This window comes from Cuculus canorus, chromosome 7 (genome assembly GCF_017976375.1).
Source record: "Cuculus canorus isolate bCucCan1 chromosome 7, bCucCan1.pri, whole genome shotgun sequence".
NCBI classification, from domain to species: domain Eukaryota; kingdom Metazoa; phylum Chordata; class Aves; order Cuculiformes; family Cuculidae; genus Cuculus; species Cuculus canorus.
The window spans coordinates 9,901,626-9,917,248 of record NC_071407.1 but is presented as its reverse complement, the minus strand read 5'-3'; the positions used below and the strand labels follow the sequence as shown (position 1 = coordinate 9,917,248).

Here is a 15,623-nt window from a genome sequence, read left to right as displayed (position 1 = left end):
ATGCAGTGAGTTTTTCTATAAATAAAGCTTTAAATCCAGTGAAGGCTGCACTTATTTCCAGACTATGGGTGCTCAAGAACAGGACTTTCCTTTTGACTGTGATGGTAAAGTACCACTTGTTTAAAAAGAGCAGGTAACCTAAACTTCCGTTCTTGGTACAGCAAGAAATTCTTCTGAAGCTTGAGCCATTTCAGTATAATGTCAGTTTAAAATTTTATTTGAGCATGACAATTAATGTGCTGCAGGACCTGTAAATAAGATTTTGAACAGAAGAATTGCAGATTGCTGCTTAAGCCAAGAATATGGTAAAAAACTAGTTTTGTTTTGAGTTTTAGAAGGCATTTGCAAATCAGATTTTGGGAAGATCCTTGCACTGTATGTTTTTGTTGTCTTGAAGGCCCAAGAACTCACCTAGACATTAACCTGTGAATTGGCATAGTTCTAACTCCTGGATCAATTAAGGTATGGTATCCTAAATTTTACATTGCCTCTATATACCAGTGTGTAACTGCTTAATAGGCCCTTTCCAGCTGCTAACAGTAATACAGTTCTCTGATTCTTATTAAAAGCAGAACCTCCTGGATTATGCTTGAATTTGAAACCAGCCCATCTTCATCTAGGAATAGTCAAGTAAATGTTGACTTCAGCTGACTGCTAGGAATTGTAATCAGACTGAGATGCTACAAGGTGTGTCTCTAGACTTGCCCATGACTAAACCAGGAGTTTTCTAAAGCTCCCCAGCATCTAACTTCGTTAGTGAGACTATTGTAAAAAAAGTTCAAATGAAATTCAGAGGTGTATGGTAACAACTGATGGTATGTTAGATTTCCAATTGCTAAACTTGTCTTTCAGGGACAGCTACGGTGTGTGCATCTGTCCTAAGTTTTATTGTATCTAAGCACCACGGTGCTCCTTTACTTTTGGTTAGGGGCCAAGGCTTGCAGGAAAGTGTGGAATGGTGGTGAAGGAATGTATTTAAGTTCCTAAATCGGGTATGTGAAAGGAACAAAATGAGCAGTTCATAAGCAGCAAGGTTTGTAAGAACCTTGTCCTACTGCGGCCAAAGATTGAGACTTCAAAATGAATAGTGGAGGTGAGGACATCTTGTTCCTCACCTGCTTATTGTGTCTATTGATGAGTAGTTGAAAGGATTAGTGTCAAGATCTTGTTAACAAGTAGCATTTTAATGTGTAAGCATCAGTTGTGCTATTAGGGTTGTTCTCTAAAGGGTGGTTCTAAATCTACAGAAGTATCTGGATGCTGTCAGGTGAAGGGAATAGTTTAGCAGTGGAGAGCCAGTTGGGAGAGATGGTTTTGAAACTGTTTGTACAGAAAGTTGCTAAATTGAAGGCAGAGGGAAAGAAGATTGCTATGGCTGACTCCTTTTTATTAACACCAGTGATGGGATGCAATTTCAAGATAAACTAAACTAGGGAAATAAATTATCTGCTTTTGAATGCAATAAATTGATGAGTTTATAGGCCAAGGGATAGTATGGCTGGTGCTAGCTGGTTACATCAGTGTAGAAAAATGGGGGCAAACCTGCTACGGACTGCTCTGAAAAGCAGGAGTTAATCTGTTCAAGCAAATACTGGGGACCTTAACTTCAGTTGGTCTTTTTGCCATGGACAGACTTTTATTTAAGTTCTTTGTGTAGAGAAGACAACTTTAGAGAGGCAAAGTCAGGTTTCTATTGCTTGCAATACTGATAAAGCCCAATTTTTTTGTCACCTAAGTACTGCTGTGTCTTAGTTTCATGTGATACAGTGAACATTTTTGCCTCTCAACTAAAAGATTTCAGTACTAAATTTTCTAAAGGAAGCTTCTTTTTAAACAAATATTTACTACAGGTCTTCAATTTTCTTGTCTACCCCAGTACAGTTACAACTGGTGTCATATAGCTGTGGTTGTACCTCTAAACAATTATAGTACTAGTAAACAGAACAGAAAGGAGCATAACACTGTCCATCTGCATCTGAAGTTAGATTAAGGTGGTGAATATAATCCCCAAAGATGTGACACCTTAATTTCCCCATTCTCAAATACAGTGCAAAGATATTAATGATGAAAATAAATTATTTTAAGGAAAAATAAATCATCTGCTCTTCATAACTGCCCTGCTGTCTAGACCTAGTATGTTGAAGGTTTGTGGTGTTAAAGTTTTGGCCACCTGAAACTCCTTTTTATACTGGTGAAAACCTGAAGTGCCTTGACTGTGTTTACCCTGCCATGGGCGTTGATTTGCAGCCCTGTTTATGGATAGTGCCTTGGTGGGTAGTGAGAGAGTTGAGTTGCTATAGTACAACAGTACCTTTGTCCTTCAGTTTAGGGCATTGTACCACTTGGCAGGGTTTCACTGGTTCATAATTACTAGGATGTTTAGGCAATTATATTATACTAAGCTAACAGTTGTGTATGGGCCCACCAGACAATAGTTAGCATACTTTTCATAGCTGCAAATAGAGAATGATTGAAAATAAAAGACATTGTACCTTTTCTGACATGACTAGAAGTAAACACATGAAGTGTGTCCCTTCCCCCTACCCCCTTGCCTGTAAGTGCCATAGATTCAGTACTAAATTACTTAATAAGTGAAGCTCTTAACTTAATTACTGTTATTACTTGTAAATAATGTCACTACATTGAATTTAAAACTACCATTATGGTCTTCTGTAGTGACAATGAGCATCTGTAAAAGCTTCACAAGCTTGTAGTAGCTTTCCTTTGTATGTTGTAAGAACTGAGGGGAGAATTACTTTAAAAGCAGTCTGCTCTTGGTTTAAATTAAGTTGCATAATGTTGAATCAGTATTGCTTATGATGCTGTGGCTGCTGCTCCACAATGTGTTTTCTACTAGAGCTCAGGCAAACCCCAGCAGAGAATGACAAACTTAACTTGATCTTTTAATTAACTTACTTGTCCTCCATCCCATTAAAAAGTAGTGCAGATGAAAAAGTTGATTGCATATAAGAATAGGATTTTACACAGGATCTGATTAGTTTAGGTGGTTTTAAAGCTTTCAAGTGCTAGCAAGCTTTTGCTTTTCAAAATAGCCAGGCACCTACTAGATACTTGTGAACTCAGCTCAGCTGCTTTTAGTTTACTCAGACATATATTCTCACTAAAATGAGTTATTACCATCTGCTGCTGTTAAAATAAGTGGCTCTTAAAAGAGAGACTTTACAGAGAACAAAGAACAGAGGAAGAACTTTACTTTCTAAATCCTTGAGAGGGGTAAATACTCTAAAAGCAGGTGTAAAAAAAACCTGTGCCTCTTCATGTGCTGATGCAGATGTCAAAGGTCAGAGGTGGTCCTTCCTGGACCTAGCAATGGCTTTATGCTGGTGTGTTCAATGAATTCCTCTTTAATTTGAACAGGTAGAGCAGGGTTTGATCAGCATGCTCTGCTGCAGACCTAATCTGTTTCAAAGTTTAATGTACTAACTTCTCTCAGTGGGAGCTGTGAAGCACCTCATGCTGGAAAGACTTTATGCCTCTGGAAAGCAGAAATTCCTCAAAGCTGAGTCAGGAACATCTTCCCCTTGTCCAAATGGTCTGTGTGCAGCTTTTGGCACCCAAGCTGCAGCTGGCTGACCTGTCCTCTAACCAACTACTTCTTGTTCCCAAAGCAGTGTCTTATTAAGGCTTGGTCTGATGAGACTCTTCTTAGCACTGTCAGCAAGTCGCAGCTGACTGATTCGTAACCTGCTTGGTTGGCTCTGCCAGGCTGTCTAGTAATATTTGATTGGGGGTGGGGGGAATAAAAACCCAACCCTTGTTCACAGTTTACCTATGTACCCAGCTCTGACAGAGCAAGTAAGCATGGTAATGCATAATCCCTGTCCTTCACCAGGTGGATTATATCTGCACCTAGAGGATCAGGTAATGTCAGCCTTCGGTGCTGCAGAAATGTGTTGAATGCCTGTGGGAACCCAAGTTGCAATTAGTGGTAATTTGTCGGTAAGAGGAAAGGGCCGTTCTCAATACAGGCTGCTAAAGAAAAGCTTCAACATTTAATGCAACTGCAGTTACCAGAACCAGAAGAGTGTATGTACTGTGACTGGCAAAGCTGAGTCCACTGGAGCACCGTGCAGTTTACCAGGAAATAAGAATATTATGGGTTGCTTCACACTGTGTGCAGTTAGTGCCAAAGGGAATAAGGTTAGGGTAATGATGTCTGTGACAAAAGGAAGGAGGTTAATTATTAAAAAAAATCTTATTAAATGAAGGAAAATGCTGTACACCTCTGTGCAATTAAAGTTGGAAAATGCCCTTTATGCATAAGCTGGGTTCTAACTGAAGGCTAAAGCTGCTGTTAACTAAATCAATAGAGCAGCTCAGAGTGGTGCCTGGCTTTTAGCGGGTGAATAGGCACTGCCTTGGGACAGTCCTGCAGCAGCTGGTAAATGCATGTTTGATCCAATTCCCTTGGTGGTAAAGGAGAACTGACTTCATCTTTTCATTGCTATGTATCAGTCTCTTTTCAGCATGGATATAATCAATTTTCTCCAGGAGAGAAGGAATGTCTAGCAATGGTGACATTGCTAAAAGAGATCGTGTAAACATCCTCTCTCTTTATTAATTACCTAAGCAACCTCCTGTTTGTCCTGGAACATGCACTACGACGAGGTGCTCTTTTGCTATTTTGATGAAGAAGCACGAGGTAGGTACAAGATTCTTTCTCCCAGAGGGTATGGGAAATGCACCTGCTGGAGTCATAAACCACTTGTAAGAAAATACCTGCTTAGCAAGATTGTAGCTATGTTTAAAATTACTTTTAAGCAGCAAACAAAACTTCCTCAGGAGATGACTGAGAACTTACTAGCATTCCCGTATCGGTATCTGGGATTACTTCTGAATAGCCAGTTTTGAACAGCAATATTTCCTGCTTGGTGTTTACAGGCCTGCATGAAAACACAGCACTAGTACTGGCTCTGATTTTATTTTGCATTAGCTTTGTAAAGAATGAGTGAGAATAGGGAAACACTGATACAGTGACCATACTTCATTAAGCCTGATGATTCATTCTCAGTTGAGCTCCTTGCCTGATTTTCTGACAAGCTGCATCAATTTACAGAGTAATGTAAAAATTTCCTGTTTCTTTGACCACCAGCTGCTCTGGTTTATGTCTACTGCGTCAATGGCTGATTTCAGGTAATAACTTTTGGTTTTGTTCCCAGTGTGTATTCCAGTATAAAGTGTCCTCTCCTCGTGCATAAATGTCAGTAGGATGCTGGGTGTTCCTGTCGGTTGCTGGGTATATTTTATTTTGGCGTGGTCTGCTGGCTATTTCAATATATTCTCATTGTATTTGAATCAATAGCAGCCTCAATTGATGCTTCCGTTACCTGATTAATTGACTGAACTCAAACACATATATATAGGTGGGTGGCTGCCTTTAAAGCAAGAATTGGAAGTGGTAGCTTGTTTCTCCCAGTTGCTAAAATGACAGGTATTGTGCCTTTGGGGACAATTAGTGGCTTTACAGGATTAGTTAGATTTAGTTCTTTGAATTTAATAAAAGCCTTTTCTGCTGACCTCTGTTGGGTTTAGACTCGACTGTTGGAGGAGGTATTTTAAGAAAGTATTTTTCCCGAACTTTTTAAAGTGGTAATCTATTGAGTTCAGTTTTTAAAAGGTCCTGCCTACAACCCACGAAATATCTAACATGCACAAGGCAATGTGTTTGTGACAGTGTGAAGGTCTATGACCTTGGTAATTTCTAGCATGGATCCTGAGTCCTGGAGGAACGTGGTTTTCCCAAGACAGCTTAGATTTTCCTAGCAAGCAATGCCCGATGGGCCTCTCTAATGACGTGGGGCTAAAGGAACTTCCCCTGTTTTTGTTTGCTTTGCACCTACTACTTTTCATTGTACAAGACCCATTAACCATCATTTTTCATGCCAACTTTTGGCCTTCCAGAAGTTATTTTTGTCTTAAAAGTTAGAGATTTGGCACATGCATCATTAATTGCACTTGCTGCTGCGATTACCTCCACCCCCAACTGCCCTTCTGTGCTATTTTTCCTCTCCTCTTAGTCTATTTACTTAAAAAGCATCAGAACAGACCTTTTTTCAAGGGCATTCTCTTTGACAGTGGTTAGAGGAAAAACTTCTTAGGCAAACCAAGGGCTGGCTCTGCCTGTCTTGCTTTCAACAGGGACTAAAGACAATGAGAGGGTTATCTAGTACCTGAAGTTGTCTTCTGTGAGCATCTTGACTCGGTAATGTCAAAGGAGGGCTCAGGCTCTAAAATGCTCCCAAATGGTGGTGGGGCAGGAGGGGATAAAAGGAAAGGTCAGTCTTCTTCACCCTGTAGGCTCTCTGAATGGATCAGACGGTGAACAGCTTACTGCTATGACCTAGCAGGTCTTCAGACACCTGTGGGGGTCAGAGAGGATTTGGTTAGTTGGAGGGAGGCAGGGAAAGACTAAGTCTCTTAGTGTTCTCCATGAGTCATCTTTGGTTGCTTCCCACAGGATCTTGGACATTTTTGTGTTCTGTCAGAATAGTCACTCATCACTTAGCGTGAGAAAGTCCCTGAATTTCCATGCTCCCTTTCAACCCCATGCGTAAACTGTGGACAGTAAATACTTCACAGCTGTTTGCTGGACTGTTTACTCTGATCGCTGAACAAGGCATAATTCGGACTACAAATGTGTCTGACACCTGCCAATTTCCACCCCCGCCACCCCCCCAAATGCAGGCATATGTTTCTGTAATATCTTTTCATTCACTGACTGCAAAAAAGCAGGCGGAGCTCTCCTATTTATTTTGATATTAAATCTATAATCTGAGGATGATGTATTACACCTTCTATGAATTAACCTCACTCAGCTCAGTGCATCATCCTGAGAGTTACTGGGACTAGTGACTTGCTGGGAAGTTGACAGTTACTCAGCATCATTTGGTGACAGGCAAAAAGATAAAAGGAAGAAGTGAAACAGCATAGGCCATATAAAATTCATAGATGGTTGATAAAGCTTAAACTATTTTATGTTCCTATAAATGAAAAAAAAATATTTTATGGAGAAGTATTTCTTAAAAGTTGCCCGAGAAATAATAAAGATTTTTAGAGTAAAACAGAGTTTTAGAGACTTTGGGGAAATGGAATTTTCACTTTTTTAAAATCTCATTGCAGAAATCTTTTACTTTTTCCCAGATCAGTCATAGATATATTTTATTTTCTTTCTTAGTATTTGTGGCTTAAAACGTAAATGTAGGCAAATAGAAATGATGGAGCTGTAGGATAAATTATTTTAGCTGAACTATGACAAGGCATAGTAAAAACCAGTTGTGTGTTTAACTTTTATATTCTCTTTTCTATTGCTAATGTTGCTTTGTTTTGCTTCCCTCTTGCCCACGAGGTGTCACTCTGGTACCTCGGACCTGACAACGGCAGCAAGGGGGCAGGGAAGAGGAGAAAAACTGTATCAGACTCTCCTGGCTCCATGAAAAATTGAAGGGTATTTATTTTCTGGTAGGCAGCCAGGCTGAAAATACTATCTGAATTGAAAGCCTTTCATGAAACATCTGGGCAGTTAAATTCTGCTAACTTCAAAGATGTCCAGTACCGTACTGACATACTGATTTCTTTCCGTAGTGAAGAATCACTTACGCTAACACAATAAACCTTCTGTCAAACTGTTTCATGCCAAAATTAATGATCAGAATGACTATGCTTAATAAAGCAAGTATCACAGAAGTGCCAGTCCATATAGTTCAACTACATCAGGCTCGTAATGAGTCTCACAAATCCCTATCAATTGTTCACAGTGGCCAGTTTTGCAGTGGATTGTTTTTTGAAGTCTGCATACTTAATCTCTACATTTCCCATCCTGTGCTTTATCTGTGTGTGCAAAACTGTGCCTCTATACTTGTTTTGCAGTCTGTCATTTTCTAAGCATCTTCCATAAGCTTGACCAGATTCTTTGCTGGTTAAAACAAAACAACACCCCAGATCCCTCCAAAAAAAACCCAAACCACTGACCTTAAATATAAGGTCTTGGTTTTATTTGTTGAAATGCTGTTCTTCTAACTGCAAAAGCTTTTTGGCTAAAAGCAGAACTGTGCAAAATACTTCCCAGATGACTCGACCTGCTCACAGAGGCAGGGGATTATACGGTCACATGCCTGGTAAAATTCACTCCAGTGCTGGTGCACGAAGCATTAGGATTTGTTTTCTTGCCTCTCTCAATGTACAGAGTGACATACAGGTACATCACTAATACATTTACACTAATAACTCTACTCGCTGGGCTGCTTGAGGCACAAATAGAGGTGCTAATATGTAGGAGATGTACTTTGATAGTTCTCTTTGGGAATGGAAAAGTACGCTAATAATTTCCCAGTTCTCATTCAAGTGCTTGTAGTGTAGTCCAGGTAAAAGCACATTTTACACATAGTCAAGGAGCACAAATAAATGTAAATGTTATGATGTGGCCCTGTTGAAGTACCTGTTCTGGTAAGTGGGGGAAAAGACTAATGCTCCTTCTCTATAATGGGGCATTTTTCAGTGAAAGTAAAATCACACATAGGGTCTCCATCTCCACAGGTAACATCAATTCTAAGGACAGAGACTACATACAAAGAAAAAGAGTCTTTCCTGAAGTCTGCCATTGGCTTCATTTGGAGTCACTGTACATTATTCCTCAACTCATGGAAACCTTGCTAAAGTTCAACTGTATGATTCAGCTCTTCCTGCTCATCTTCAAAACCACAGACAATAAGCCAGGCAGTGTTCCTTTCCAACAGGAATGCTAATCCCCGCAGATTTGTATGTTGAGTTTGACAGATGTGTTAACAGTCACGATATGTTGTAATGCAACAAACTACACACAAACTCAGATGCAGGAGAGGCATTAGCAAGAACTGCAGGTGTGAATGACTCTGGGCTGGGGGAGCTTCAGGCACCTTTCAACTTCTTACTGAAAGGCAACAGGAAAGAAGTGTACAGAAGGTGCTTTTTTTTTCCCATAGGAAATGATTATATTCATCCTAATTAAGTTACAGGCCTCTGACTGCTCCTGCCATGGTAAATAAAAACAAGGCTGGTCTCTTCAAAACAAAAAAACCCTATAAAAATAAAGTGCAGTTTAATTTGCCCTTGTGTCAGTAAGAAGAATAAATTTTAGCTCTGACATTATGGTCTGCTGCAATTAAAATTGCTGCGTATAATTTTCCCATTTAATGCATGTCCCAGTTTGAAAATACTTTCTTAGTCAAGAATAGAAAAAGGCTTAGAAAAAGGCAAAGTTTATGGGTAGTAAAAAGCAGTGCTTGTCCATGTTTTCCCTTCTCCAAGCTTTCAACAAACTTCAACTGCTTCAATTAGCCCTCAAAACCTCTGCATTGTCATTTGAACTGAAATTGTGAGTATCCTCCGTGTATAACTACCAGTTATTTTAAATAGAGTGTTTGCAAAGCAGAAGATTCTATTTTGTAATTTCTCTCCAACCAAGTAGCACTGAAAAAATGTTTTTACTTTAGTTCCTTTGTTTTGATTTGATTTCTTTAATTCTTTGGATAGGAGCAAATGGACTTAAAATCCATTTGGTATATTGAAATTTGGAGAGTATCGCCCAGCTGATGAAGCCAACAGTCTCAGTACATGTGACTTAGAGAAGCCCCTTACTGTCTGGGGAAAACCTACATTAGCTGTGAATTTGTTTTTTGGTGTTTCTAGCACCACTTCTGCAATGAGCTTGGCGTGAACATGGCTATTTACCTGGGAAAGCTATAGTCTGGGGGAAGCTAAAGCAAAGCTGAAGGCTCTGGGCCTTCTATGTACAGACTACACATGCCAGTTTTCCTCCTGAAATGTGATTATTACATTTACAACACAAATCGGAGCTGAAACTTCAACAAAACTGAAAACGAAGCTGTTCAGCATTACCTCCAGCAGAGAGCAAACCAAACACATTCCTGCAGTGTGGTTTCCCGTGGCCAGACTCAAATTTCATATCAAACAAACCTCACGAGTGACAGGTCAGAACACATGCCTTTAAAATACCAGGGAAAGCTTCTTCAGCAGCAACCAGAAGCGAGTGCAGAAGAGGGCCACAAAAATGATCAGAGTGCACCTTCCATATGAGGACAGGCTGAGACAGTTGGGGATGTTTAACCTGGAGAAGAGAAGGCTCCGGGGAGACCTTATAGCGACCTTCCAGTACTTAAAGGGAGCCTACAGGAAAGCTGGGGAGGAGCTCTTTGTCAGGGATTGCAGAGACAGGATGAGGGGGAATGGTTTTAAGCTGAAAGAGGGGAGATTTAGATTAAATATTAGGAAGAATTTTTTCACTGTGAGGGTGGTGAGGCACTGGCATGTGTTGCCCAGAGAAGTTGTGGATTCTCCATTCCTGGAGGTGTTCAAGGCCAGGTTGGATGAGGCTTTGAGCAACCTGATCCAGTGGAAGGTGTCCCTGCCCATGGCAGTGGGGTTGGAACCGGATAATCTTTAAGGTTCCTTCTCATCCAAACCACTCTATGATTCTATGAAAACCCGAAAATTCTGAGCAGCCTGGAAGTGTGTTACCAGCAGGTTCAAAACAGCTGCCAGTGCAGCGGCTGGCCCACTCTCAGCAACGGTTATTCTTCCAGCCATTATCTGTCTGTCAGTAGGGACTGCTTTGCTGTCTGGCTCTTAAACCCCTTCCTGAAAGTATCGTGCTACTTCAAGTCTCTGGAAAAGCTAAAAAAAAACAACCCCACAGACAAAAAAAAAAAACCAACATGCCACTGTATTTCAATTCCAGCTTGCTACGACTAAGGAGGATCACAGAATAAGGAGTAAGCCCATGGACTTCCTTGCTTTACCAAAGGCACAATCAAATGAAAAGGTTATTCTGGGCCACGACATTACAATGAAGTAGCTGGCTTATAGTGGGTGATATATGCTTTTAGCCTATGACACATGGGAAGTAATCCAAGTTTAGTTCTCACAAAAAAGAATATTTTAAAAAAAACAACAGTCTGGTCTAAGTAACAGAGCCTTCAGTAAGTTCCCTGACCAGCAGGGAAGTTTCTCACCATCTGCCCCTACAATTTCAAAGTGACAGGCTCACAGCATTTGCCATGATTTTGACAGTGCTTGATTTTGCCATTTTAATAAGTTTGCTTCCAAAGGAAAGTTTTCCCGTTCAGTGAAATCTCTCATAAGGTCCCAAAAAGGACCTTTCACCTATCAACAAGTTAAAGTCAGCTTTTTAGATTTTACCCATTAGACTGTGGAACGAGAGCATGGGATTCATTCACAAGAGTCTCAGGCTATGGGAGTTATCTGCACGCCAGAGGAATCAGTCAGTGTCAGAAAGATTTGACATTAAAGTAAGTGAAGGTTTATTGTTATTACTTTACTATAATTATTTTAATAACTTCTGGCTATAAAATTATGAGCTATGTGATCTCTATCAGCCTCATAAGACTTTCTGACCAGTTACAAGAGCCAAACTGAGACATCAATACGGTAGGCTTAATGTCCTGTGGCTACATGGGATTAGCAGTGTTTCTGCTCTCATTTAAAAGGTTTCTTGTTTCATTTTAAAGTCTTGAGGCCTCACAGAGTGACTGGGAGGCAAAAAGCTTTACTATTACAGTAATCAACTGTACTGGATTCTGGCTTGTCAGCCTGGATCTGCTGGGAGGATTGTCCGTAATATTTTCTTCACATGTTTACTCACACACATGAATTCCCTACAGAACTGTAGGCTGTCGTCAAATGCAGTGCGGATGATGAGGGTAGATAGAGTACCGAAGGAAAAGCTTAGCCAAGGAAGTGGAGAACCTGCCACCTGCACTGTAGGTCACAGAACAACCATGAAGGATTGTTTTCCTTTTATCATGCATCATCTGAAATAAATCTACTGTCCTAGCAGGTTAAAGCCTATGGAAACAAATACCAGGAGCTGAGGAGGAGAGGCTGTAAAGGCTTCTGTGGGACAGGAGGGCTGTAAAACCCGAAGTGGCAGACCTGGCCACTTCGGGTGCTCAGAGCCTATAGATGGAAGGGAGAAGTAGTACTCACAGCTAAAGGGAGCTTCACACTTACCTGGCTTAAACTGATATTTTTCTTCTGTTGTGTAAGAAGCATAAGCTAGAAAATTAGTTCTTTAACTTCCAAGGTCTATTGGAACCTTCCTTCCTTTGCATGAAATCTTCCAGTCCATGCCAAGGCAGCAGTTCCATGCTGTTAGTAGCTTAAGTCCATGTTTGTTTCACCTCTATTATTTGCCCATATACTGAGCTAAGGCTTCTGCACAACTTTCTCCATCCTGCTTTGGCATTCAAGATTTAGTCTGCTAGAAATCTTCTCTTAATGGTTTCACTGGGGCTGGCCTTGTGCTGGTTTGTGACACAGTAGGTTGCCTCTTGTAAGGAAACAGTTCTAAGCTGCTGTCGTCTTTAGACTTCAGTCTCTGCTCCCTGCTGCTATACGCTACTATTGTGCTAAAGAAAGAGGTGTTTAATTAAGGAATGTGTAGTAAAACATCTAACAATTGTAGAGATGAGTTGCCATGTGGGATATCTTGACCATGAATCCTAACTGTTCACTAATAGCTGGGAAAATGCCTCGCTCGGTGTTACAGAAGATGTTGTTGCTATAGCTTTGTACAATGACTGAGGACAAATAGGCGTGGGGCTCTCTGTGCAGCTGATGTAATTACAATGAGCTTCCACAGAGCATTTTTATCTACTACTTTTTCCTATTCAGTGGTGTAATCTACCTACTTAAAAGTGGTGATATGGTGCTAAATTAATTAATCTTAGTTATATGCTTTTAATAGCACTGCCTCATTTAGTACAGAAAAGGTAACAATCAGCCACTCCTGTTTCTTGACTCAGGCTTTCAACAGCCCGTTTAGCTTCTGATTTACACTTTTTAGATGTCATAACGCACTTTTTATTGTTTGACATGTTTTCCCCTGCTCCTGGAAACCTTCAAAACCCTCAGCAGGTGGGTAAAAATATCTGAAAACAGAGAAACTGAGCCTCATATTTATGAGGGAATGTGATGCTTTTTCAGAACTACCCACACAGCTATGTTCTAGCTGGCTGTGCAAAATCAGATTTTATCTCAGGCAGACTTTAATATGTACAGCTCAGCAGAAAGCAGAGCCAAAAAGAAGCCATCTGTGCAGCTGGCACACATCCAAAGGGAATGGTGTAAAGGCTGTCCTAGCAACTCACCTGTGGCACTGCCTAACATGCTGCTCCGGTGCTTTCCTGCAGCTGGAGGTCAGAGGGTGATGGTGCAAGAGGAAGGATTAGGGGCTGTGTGCATGCAGGAGGCTTGCAAACACCCTTCTCAGCTAAGGTGAATGCAGGTGAATCCACTTGTGGTGATGATTGTGCACATAACAAGGAGCCTCGGTTTCTCCTGGGGTTGCTTAACACCTACTTTTCTGTTTTCTTTAAATATTATTTCCTTTTTCTTCTGGTCTGTGTCTGATGGCTCTGACTATGCCTTGCTCTGTCCTGCCTGAAGGGCTACACAAACTCTCCATCACTAACGGCACTTGCACAAACCAAAGTGAAGTTTTCCCTGTACTCTGATCTGAGCATACTCACAGTCATTACACTTAATGCCCACGCTTTGCTACAAAGCTTAAGAAAAGCTTAAGCTGCAAGAAGAAGGAGGATATATGGGGAGGAATGAACCATTTCAGTTTTAAAGGCAACAGTAGACAGAGTCTAAATTTTATAAACTATATTTAAAATAAAACATTTATAAAAACACGCAACTTAAACTAAGGGCGTGGAACTAGAAAAAAGACAGCAACTCAGAGAGGGAGTTGCAGCTTGCTGTTTGAAGGGTTCTCAGCTGCTCTGGACAGAAACGAGACACTCCTCTGCGGGAAGCATGCCAGGCCCTATGCTGTCTATCTGAAGCTGAACTGGTGATTGAACTGGCATGAGGTGGCAGAAGTCAGCAGGTTTGAAGCCTCATTTTTAGGTGAAAAATTGCACTGCAAAAGCAGAGAGCTGCAAGAAAAAAAAAAAGCGCCCAACACTGATCTACCAACCAGCAAAGAACTCATCAGAGACTTATATAGACAACTTCATACACTTTAATGTGTAAACCACTCAACAAAATAAATTATGCTACACTGGTGAAGTGGTAAAAGGCCTTAAGAAAATCGAAAAAGCTTATAATAAGGAAAGATTATTCCCAGTGCAATAGAAGAGAAGTGTATCACACTAAGTGACAGCACTTCGTGAGCCTTGTGTGAAAAATAAACAAATTGAGTAAGAAGCAAGACAAAGGGGCAGAAGTGGTGGCTGGATGCAGTATTTTTGCATGGATGCTTGCTCTCTGCAGTCAGCAACAGGCTGATGGCTACAGTTAAGCTAAGACACATCTCTGTATCTCCCTACTATCACTGCTCACATCAGAGTGATTATTTTTAAAATATGCTACTGTGCAACTCCAGAAGTGGGAACTGCTTAATTCCCAACAGGCCAAAGGGCCTCCTGAAGAGCAGGGCGATGTAAGTGACTCAGTATCACAATATAAAGAGCTGAACTGGACATGTCACTTAGGCACATGGTAGGGCAAAATGATTCAAGATGTTTAAAACCCCTGGCAGGTCTGTATTCCTGAGTGGATGAAACAGTGAAGGAGCAAATTAGTTGAACCTGTAGCTTACACCTGACAGTCCATTCAAGAAATAATTATGTCAGGGGCAGGTCTTGATTGCTTGTGTGACCCTGGCAAAACCGCTTCTGTTTCAACTCTGCTGCAAAACAAAGAGAGTAATCCAGAGCCAGGATGGTACAGCTTTTGGCCACACATGCAGGAGATGCAAGGTGCACTAAGGCAGTTATGGACTCCAGTAGATGGTGGACAGCCTGCCGAGATGTGGCTTAGTAAACGGGCAATAATCATGTTTACTGCAGGTGGAGCAGTAAAGGCATACTGAAATGCTGCCTGGCAACTGGCAAAAAGCACAGGTGACGGATGGTAGCGTGCATTAAAAAAAAAAAAAAAATCAATGCCACCTGGATTTATTATTAGCATTAGAACATCAGGAGAACTTGCTACAGTGGAAGGTGATCAGCAAAATGGCATGGAAATCACCTTATGAGACAGCATTGCAAAGGAGCACATGGATAGGAGGGAAAAGCTCCCCGCTGTACCGAATCCTTCCTCGCAACAATTTTGGAGCAAAGATATCAGCAGTGCTGGGTCAGACCAAGGATTCATCTGTCCTTTATGCTGTCTGTGACAGTGGCCAAAGCCTGACGCCCAGAGAAACAAACAGCAGCACAATCAGTTAGCTATACCTGTCCTGAAAACTCACAGCTCTTTGGAGTTGAGCTCTTTGCTCAACTGGGCATATTTTCTATCTATTTATTAACTCCCAGTAAACTTCACATCCATGAACCTTTTCGGATTACCTGCAACTCGTGGAAGCTCTTCACGTCCCCAGAGTCATGTGGCAAGTTTGGCTACTCTGCATGAGCAGACTGGCTGACAAGAACTGAAAAACAGCTGAGAAGGAATGGAAGTGAAATGGGCAGAACTGCTGGATTTCCCTTTGGTGTCTGTGTACCCAGGTTTAAGGAAACAAGCTTTTGAAGCCTGAGAGGAGAATATAGTTCTAACTAAGAAGTTACTTCTTTGGT

At 41.0% G+C, this 15,623-nt stretch overlaps 1 protein-coding gene across 7 annotated transcripts in view; it reads left to right on the top strand.

Moving 5' to 3' along the window:
• Window positions 1–187: 187 nt before the first annotated feature.
• The window catches only part of CABCOCO1 (ciliary associated calcium binding coiled-coil 1), a 319,312-nt gene continuing 303,876 nt past the window's right edge, over window positions 188–15,623 (top strand). For 6 of the 7 annotated variants that reach the window (XR_008450701.1, XR_008450700.1, XR_008450695.1 and 3 more), the window contains exon 1: window positions 188–4,663. The gene's annotated coding sequence lies outside the window, so the exon portion shown is untranslated. The remainder of the gene's footprint in view (window positions 4,664–15,623) is intronic. The other variant, XR_008450697.1, reaches the window with a different exon arrangement.